Genomic DNA, 9,561 nt, shown 5'->3' with positions numbered 1-9,561 from the left:
ATTGTGTTTTGCTATAAAAGGAAATGTCCCTCACAGGCTCCGGTGTTTCCTCTGAACTCCTGTTGCAGAAGAGAAACGACTGAAGGAGGAGGAACACTCCTCCTCTACTCCTCCTCCTCCTTCTCTCCTTCCTTATTCCTGCAGCTCCTCTCAGCTGCTCCGTCTCTCCTCCCTCCTACAGGAAGTGGAGGCGTCATGTGATTCAATTTGCTGCTGATGAGGATGAAAAGATGCAAACGTAACACACACACACACAAGCTGTGTTTAAAAGCCCCGTCAAACTGCAGCTTTTCAAAATAAAAGCAGATTTCACTTCTGTCATTCTTGTATCATCATTAACTCATTATCAGACTATTTCACCATTAATTAACATGAAAATTATTTAAGAAACATTTTTAAATGTCGACTTCATCGACATAAAGACACAGAATGAAATCTTCACTTTGAGGGAAACAGGAAACAACATAGATTTCTTATGAAAACAACTAAAACTGTTCCTGGATGATCACATTATAGATTTTGATTGATTGATTATTTTATTATTATTTTACCAATGACTCAGTTGTTCCTTGCAGCTGATTCTATATCCGACTGAGAGATCAATTCATAAACAACATTTTCCTGTCGGAGGAAACTGGGAGTGAGATGAACATGAAGGAGGTTTTTTTTTTTCCTCCATCAACATAAAGTTCATGTTTACACTTGTCAAGTGAGTTTAATGATGTTAATGAGTTCCTGTGTGAGAGCGACTTCCTGTCAGCAGCTCATCAGCTTCCTCTCTGCTGGGATTCACATCAACAAGAACAAAACTAAACACAATGAAGTCATTTAAAGCAGCAGAGTTTCCCACTCGCAGCTTCACAGGCCCCGATTCTCCCACAGACAGTGAAGGCCACATCAGTCGTCTCATCACTCTCATTGATCTTAAAGGGATACGCCAACATTTTCTTTTCATGTCTTGCCTCACTCCTGAGTCCATGACCAGCAGATAGACACCATCCTTTCGACTGTGCGTGCAGTAACAAGGGAGATAGAGCCGTATCGCCCGTAATTAGCTTAGCTCAAACACTGGAAGTGTATAGGTAGTGTTAGCCTGCCTCCACCTAAAGTCGCTAATTAGCTTAGCTCAAACACTGGAAGTGTATAGGTAGTGTTAGCCTGCCTCCACCTAAAGTCACTAATTAGCTAACACTACCCATACACTTCCAGTGTTTGAGCTAAGCTAATTACGGCGATACGGCTCTATCTCCCTTGTTACTGCACGCACAGTGGAAAGGATGGAGTCTATCTGCTGGTCATGGACTCGGGAGTGAGGCAAGACACGAAAAAAAAATGTTGGCGTATCCCTTTAAAGCTTTGAACGCACCGTCTAGAAAAACAATGAACGCAACAACACACCGTTTTGACTTTAATTCTCTTTCCATGACGGGACGAGACTCTCATCCAATCAGCTGTGAGCGAGTCGACCCGCCGGGTTTTTACTTCCACACCGGTTCACACGGATCAGAATCCACTCACACAACAACCAGCTCTGATTAGAAAAGTCTCTGGTGACCACGGCAACCAACTCCAACTCCAACAAACCGCCTCATTTACACTGCAAAAACTCAACATCTGTCCAAGAATATTTGTCTTATTTCTTGTCAAAATTTTAGTCAAAACTAATCTCTTTCCACTTAAAATAAGACTCATCACCTAAAAATTAACTTGTTTTTAGATCATTTTCACTTGTTTCAAACTAATTTTCACTTGAAATAAGTAGAAAAATCTGATAGTGGAGCAAGTTTTTCTTTCTTATTACAAACACAAAAAACTTGCTCCACTATCAGATTTTTCTAGTTATTTCAAGTGAAAATCTGCTTGAAAGAAGTAAAAAGTGTCTAAAAACAAGCTGCTTTTTAATGTGATGAGTCTTATTTTAAGTAGAATGAGATTTGTTTTGACTAGAAATAAGACAAATATTCTTGGTAAGATTTCGAGGTTTTGCAGTGTAAATGTGGCAACAATGGAAGAATCAACTGATGTTGTGTTCAGGGTCTGCAGCTGCAGTCGTTAACGAGGCCGTCGTGCCACATCGGGTTGTTTTTATACTGTATATATATATTTATATTTGTCTGAGGCTGAAACTGCTTCCTGTGCCAGTTTCCAGTCGGACTCTTCCAGCTCCACCCTGCATGTGTCACTCCCTCCCTGTGTGTGTGTGTGTGTGTGTGTGTGTGTGTGTGTGTGTGTGTGTGTGTGTGTGTGTGTGTGTGGGCGTAATGATCCCTCAGGCCGTGGTCACATCAGAGGTCACAGAGGGTTTCAGTGGAAGAACAAGAACAAGATCTCAGCCTCTCACATGCTCATATAGAGGGAAAGGAAAGTTTTAAAGGGGTAGTTCAACATTTAGTCAAATTGGCCCATTGCCATAATCCCTATAGTCATAGCAGTAGGTTCATCACCTTTAATTGTCGGTGCAAGCTATTTTTAGAACGGCGGAGCAGAGCCGTGAGCTGCTCAGAGCTACGCTACGGAGGCTCATTATGGGATTTCTTGCTTTCCCTCATCAAACTCATCAAATACACAATCCAACAACTCCACAACTCTCTGGTGGACAAGTTGTGACCTGCACATTCACCACGTTATGAGATAATAACACAACGTTACCACACAGAGTTGTTTTAGAGGGAAATTCATGCAAAACCGCTGATGCACGTTGCCTTCAGGGACAGTTTTTCATCAACAGTCTCTGCATTTCCCTCTTTAAAGACAAAACCTGGTCACAGTAGATTCTGATCTTCTGTTGACTGAACTCTGGATGAAGTGGATCCATAAATAAAGACTTTACTTAGAGTGCCTCAACACACACACACACACACAATCAGGTGTTCAGTCTTATCAGCCACTAAAAGCTAAAAGCTCCTTCACCACAGGAAACACTCGTCCAATCAGCGACTTCCTCTCCAGCAGACACAGTCACACCTCAGGCTGCAGACGGGTCCTGAGTCCTGCTGCAGGAATCAAACCTGCTCCGGCTCTCAACAGCATCAGCAGGAAAACCACACTCTGGTTATATAGAAGTAAAAAACTGCAGCTTTGATTGTTGGACTAGAGCGCACCCGAGTATCAGCCGCACCGGCTAAATGTTAAAGGGACAACGAGGAGTTTCTCCAGCGGCAGAACGAAAAATTTCGCGACAATAAAAAAGTCTGATATTAATGTGGATGAATCTCCGTTACCACTTGTTAATGGTCCATTTTCTATAAATCTATGGTTTTGTCTCTATGGTTATTTTGTTATTATTAGTGGTGGTGGAAACGCTGGTCGAGCCGACCAGCGTTTCTTTACTTTCGGTTTCGTGGCGAGTCATGAGAATAACGCCGCCGAATCTCCGTTTATGGTGGGAACTACGACGGTATGTGATCGTCTTCCAACCTCTGACTTTAATTCTTGATGAATGAAAACATGAGTCTGTCTTGCGCCGGTCAAAGAATTTCATGGTGCGGAGGCTCATAAATGTAGTGGAAACACTTTGCTTTAACAAAACTCCTGGTTGTCCCTTTAAAAGAAAATACATACATATCTAGGCCGCACTTGAATATAAGCTGCAGGTTTTCATGTTGTACTATGAGATATTTCCACAGAAAGACAGTAGAACTGTGACAGTCTGTTCTGGTGACGCTCCTCTTCCTCCATGTGCATCTGTTGACAACGAAGCCGGTGAAACATCAATAACTGGAGCGGTGGAAAACGTTACATGTAGTTTTAATCGTGATAAACAAAAGATAACGCGTTATGGAGCGCGTTTGTGAGAGCGTCCAGCAGATCTGTAGTGGACATTAGAGCCTGAAATAGACGGAGCAGCAGCAGCAGCAGCAGTGAGGTCACCAGACACGGACCAGGAACGCCCCCGAGCCGAGCCGGGCCGAACCAAACCGAGCCAAACCGAGCCAGGCCGAGCCGGACACGATCTCAACAAACGATGCACTCGACTTGAACCAGTTCTGAGAATAGATTTCTATTTTTATCTGAAGCACGAAATGACCCGAATCCCTGAACACAGGAGGCTGTTAACACACACACACGGGTCTGGTGCTGGTGCTGGACCAGCAGCATCACACCAGAACGTTTCTCTGCTTCACTCAGAATCTTTGCTTCCTCGCCGTCTCAGCTCCTTCTTCAAGTTTATTAAAGCAGAAGTAAGGTGAATGTTTGTGTTAATATAAGTCTTAAATAGTTGTATCTTCCGACGCTGCGCTGAACCAATGGCTGAGCAGGTTGACACAACACAACAACACATGGTGATGTGTCTATGACTCTAGGGATTATGGCAATGGGCCAAGTTGCCATAATCGAACTAGGGGTGGGCATTGCCAAGGACCTCACCATACGATACGCATCACGATACTTGAGTCACGATACGATACGATATTGCGATATCCAAATTTTGCGATATATTGCGATATTCTACATAGTTCACTGAAAAATGTAAAAGGCATTATGCATATTAAAATCAGAGTTGTATGTACATCAGATGATAGTGATAATTTATGGGACAAACTGAGTCAAAACAATGTAATTCAAATTATCCATGCCATTTTATTGTAACTATACAAGCGCAAGTTACAACAACATGTTTGCATGAACAACACACTGTCTGAGGCAGCAGTACAGTGACACCTCGCGGAGCAGAGGTGCGGAAGTCGTACTGGATTTACATCTGAAACACGATTTATTATTTGAAAAAATATTATCGGTATTGAGGGGCATCGAGTGGAGCAGGAGGTTAAGCAGGCGCCTCATGTAGAGGCTACAGTCCTCAACCCCCCTCTCTCTGTCTCTCTTAACTATACTATCAATAAGCATCAAAAGCCAAATTGATATTTAAATATTGAATATCGATATCGTATCGCGATATAAAGTATCGCGATAATATTGCCATATCGATATTTTTGCCCACCCCTATGTTGAACTATCCCTTTAAGATTTCCGACAGCCTGAGAAAGAGGAGGAGGAGGAAGAGGAGGAAGAGGAGCTGAGTGAAGCTTCAGAGGAGAAAACCTGACGACCACTTAAAACAAACAACCACAGACAGAGAGAGTTCCTCCTAATGCAGCTGCAGATGTTCTCAGAGTCACCGTGTTATTGTTGGCAGCAGAGGAGGAGGAGGAGGAAGAGGAGGAGGAGGAAGAAGAGGAGGAGGAGGAAGAGGAGGAGGAAGAGGAAGAGGAGGAGGAAGAGGAGGAGGAAGAGGACTGTGCGTTCCTCTGTTCTCTTATCTCATTGGTTAAAGCAGAAGTGAGGTGAATGTTTGTGTTAATATAAGTCTTAAATAGTTGTATCTTCCGACAGCAATCACTTCTATAGAGTGTTTGGTCTGAAACACGGGTCTGTCAGTCAGTAGATCCATGACGAGGGCGGGGACTGCTAACTCCATCTGCTGACAGGAAGTTAGACAAAACCACCGGATCACTTACTGATAGCTTTAAGTTTGGTTTAGTTTAGTTTATTATTACGGGACAATGTACAATACCATTAATCCAGAACAGAGAAGAGATGGTTGTACCAGATTTAGCCACTAGGGCTAATTTCCATCTGTAGTTAATGCAGCACCCATCCGCTAAAAAAAAAAGAATTACGAAACAGCAAAGCCAGCCCAACATCAATCGGGCATATACAGTAATGTGTTTCTGAACTCATCTTTCCGGTATTAGCGAGATCGACTGGGACAGTCTCCATCAACGGGTTGGTGACCACCGAACTACAGCAACAACTCCTATCCACCACTTTATTTTCCCATGATCCATTGCGTCACACCACAACGGAAGTCGGTTTTCAACTTCCATTTCACCCCGTAGTAGCATTCTAGCGAGCGGCTAACTGGTAGCGTTAGCGGCTAACTGGTAGCGTTAGCAGCTAACTGGTAGCGTTAGCCACCGGTGTAGGCACCAAATGTGGGGGCTCCGGGCTGCCAAAACCGTTTTGACTAAGTCTGATGTTTGTTAAGTCTAGAAAACGAATTACCGCACGAACACCTCCACTTCTGTGTGCACGCCTCTGCAACTAGTCATGGCTATCGTAGTTGTTAGCTTAGCTGCTGCTGACAGCTAACAGCAGGACGTCAGCTGTTAAAACCCTCCCGTTGTCGAACACGACATGAAACTACTCCAGTTAGCTCAGTCATGTTGGAACTAGGATATCCGCTGGAAAACATATTTTTTCATGGACCGTTTATTGAGTTATTTAAGACACTGCTAACGGCTAACGGCTAACAGCTAACGGTTAGCCCAGCTAACGTTAATCTAAAATGTAATGAATGGAGTGTCATGGCGACACCCAGCGTCGTTCTCCGGAAAGTGGTGGATAGACCGAATCTCCTTGTTGTTTACATTCTACTTCCGGGTAGAAAACCAGCACGTAATTTGAATGAGATCAATAGTAACGAACGAGAGTTTAGCTATATATCATATTTTTCACGCCCTATCACTGTTTAGACAAATCTGAAATGATTGAAGAAACTTTATTTCTGTGTGTGTGTGTTTTGTGTTGCTATGTGTTGTATTTATTCAGTTTGGGGGAATCACGGTGTCTAGAAAACATCAGTGGCTCAGCTGACAGGGACAGCTAACGGTAGCTAAGCTAACGGCGGTAGCTAAGCTAACGGCGGTAGCCAAGCTAACATCAGGACGTCAGCTGTTAAAACCCTCCCGTTGTGGGACACGACATGAAACTACTCCAGTTAGCTCAGTCATGTTGGAACTCAGATATCCGCTGGAGAAAATATTTTTTCATGGACCGTTTATTGAGTCACTGAGTTATTAAAGTTAAACAGGTAGCTAACCGTTAGCCCGGCTAATCTATGATAACCATGACTAATTACAAAAATGTGCACACAGAAATAGTAATGTTTGTCCAATCATTGGTTTTATAGACGCAAACATCAGATTAGTCTAAACGGTGATATAGTGACATGAAAAATTAGATATATAGCGAAACTCTCGTCCGTCACTCTATATGTAAAAACGTTTTCTAAAATGTAAATTTGTTTCAAACTTTGTAAAAGTGTTGGGGATGTTGTAATGTTGGTTTGCCCCTCCAGGCCACCGTACATTAATGTGATGATGTGTTTCTTCTTTTCTTTTCTTTTTTTATCCAGAACCAGACTGACTCACCTCTGGGCCAAACAACAACACAACAACACAACAACACGACTCCTGATGAATCATTAGTAGAAATAATCTGTAATATTAATATTTTTAATCTCTTTCAGTCGTTGTCAAGATGAAACACCAAACACCTTCATCATCCAGCTGCACCGTCCACTGTTTTATCAACCAAATAATTCACCAATAATCAAAACAATGATCCAAACTTTGCTCCTTTGTGTTTTATACATATATATTTAAAGGGATAGTTCAACATTTAGTCAAATCGGCCCATTGCCATAATCCCTATAGTCATAGCAGCAGGATTGTTACCTTTAATTGTCGGTGCAAGCTATTTTTAGAACGGCGGAGCAGAGCCGTGAGCTGCTCAGAGCTACGCTACGGAGGCTCATTATGGGATTTCTTGGTTTCCCTCATCAAACTCATCAAATACACAATCCAACAACTCCACAACGCTCTGGTGGACAAGTTGTGAGCTGCACATTCACCACGCTATGAGATAATAACACAACGTTACCACACAGAGTTGTTTTAGAGGGAAATTCATGCAAAACCACTGATGCGCGTTACCTTCAGGGACAGTTTTTCATCAACAGTCTCTGTATTTCCCTCTAAAACAACTCTGTGTGGTAACGTTGTGTTATTATCTCATAGCGTGGTGAATGTGCAGCTCACAACTTGTCCACCAGAAGGTAACAAACCTGCTGCTGCTGTGACTATAGGGATTATGGCAATGAGCCGGTTTGACAACATGTTGAACTATCCCTTTAAACCACTCACTGACCTGGGATCAGCAGGTTGTGTCCAACATGAAGCCACCGGTTGGTTGGTGCAACAGTTTCTTTCTATTGAAGCCGTGATGTAAAAAACACTAAAAAAAAACACTAAAAAACCATTCCCACAATGCACTGCTCTGCTCTGTTCGCTCTGCAGAAACACTGCAACGCTGCAAATCTGCTTTATTTAAAAACCTCCAATATAAACATGAAGACAAGGAGCAGACACACACACACACACACACACACAGTATAACACACACACACACACACACACACACACACACACAGTATAACACACAGGCAGCCAGCCAGTGTTTATTCTCACCACTGCCCCGTTGCCTGTGACTGGCAGCTGCCCAGCAACACTCAGGCAAAGTGGGGGGGCAGCTTCATCCCTCCATCCCCATCACTCCTCCTCCTCCTCCTCCTCTCTTCTCCTCTCTCCTCCTCCTCCTCCCCCTCCTCTCTTCTCCTCTCTCCTCCTCCTCCTCCAGCAGCAGCAATGTGACATTGGCGTCCAGCAGCAGCAGCAGCAGCAGCAGCAGCAGACAGACACAGATACAGATACAGACTATTATCTGGAGCTGCTGTCAGCGTCTCATCCCGTAGCAAACACAGCACAGTTAGTGTGTAGATGGACAGAAGAGGAGGAGGAGGAGGAGGGGTGGGGGGGGGGTAGATAGATAGATATATGTTAAATAAAAAAAGAAAGAAAGAAAGAGAAGGAGAGGAAGGAAAGGAAAGAAGCTGATGAGGCGTTCAGAGGCAACAACACAGTCTGTCACCACGGACAGTGAATGCAGCAGCAGCAGCAGCAGCAGCAGCAGCAGTGAGTGTGTGGGAAGAAGGACGTGCATGCCTCTGTACACACACACACACACAGCCTACACACAATGCACAACCACACACACACACACACACACACACACACACACACACACACACACACACACACACACACACACAGAGAGAGAGACAGCCTACACACAATACACTACCAGGATAATGGGTGCACTTGAACGCCCCACACGTCCGAGGGGATAAAAAAAAATGTTTAAAAAAAAAAAGATTCACATTAAAGGCTGACAGACACGGCTACACACACACACACATACACGCACGGAGCTCCAGCACCGTGGAGAGGAGCAGCGGGGCTCGGAGGAGAAGCTGCCCGGCTCAGACTCACCAACCTGCGGCCGCTTCGTGACTCTGCTGCGGTCGGTCGGTCACTTCACACGCACCACACACACACACACACACACACACACACACACACACACACACACACACACACACACACACACACACACACACACACACACACACACACACAGAGAGAGAGAGAATACAGCAGCGTCACTAACCCTGGTCTGGTCGCCTCCTCCTCTCCTCCACTGGTTACAAAGGGAATCGAGCCGCGGCCGCATGGACCCTGCTGCGCCGGACAGACAGAGGAGAAAAGAGCCGCAGCAGCTGATGAAGCAGGATGATGCGTTCAAGGACCATGGACCAGACAGAGAGAGAGGGACAGAGCAGCGTGAAGCCTGAAGCTCCGTCTGAACCACAGAGAGAGAGAGAGGTGGTGTCTTCAAACAGCTGTTTTTCCAAAATGGAGTTGTCCGCGTGCGAGCCAA

At 44.3% G+C, this 9,561-nt stretch overlaps 1 protein-coding gene across 1 annotated transcript in view; it reads right to left on the bottom strand.

The window, feature by feature from the left end:
* Positions 1–9,561, bottom strand: part of pkig (protein kinase (cAMP-dependent, catalytic) inhibitor gamma) — a 40,554-nt gene extending 30,993 nt beyond the window's left edge. The window contains exon 1 of the mRNA XM_083975392.1: positions 9,292–9,561. The gene's annotated coding sequence lies outside the window, so the exon portion shown is untranslated. The remainder of the gene's footprint in view (positions 1–9,291) is intronic.

This window comes from Trachurus trachurus (assembly GCF_905171665.1).
Source record: "Trachurus trachurus genome assembly, chromosome: 7".
NCBI lineage: Eukaryota > Metazoa > Chordata > Actinopteri > Carangiformes > Carangidae > Trachurus > Trachurus trachurus.
Note: the sequence above shows the minus strand (reverse complement) of the source record. Positions and strands in the feature narration are given on the sequence as shown.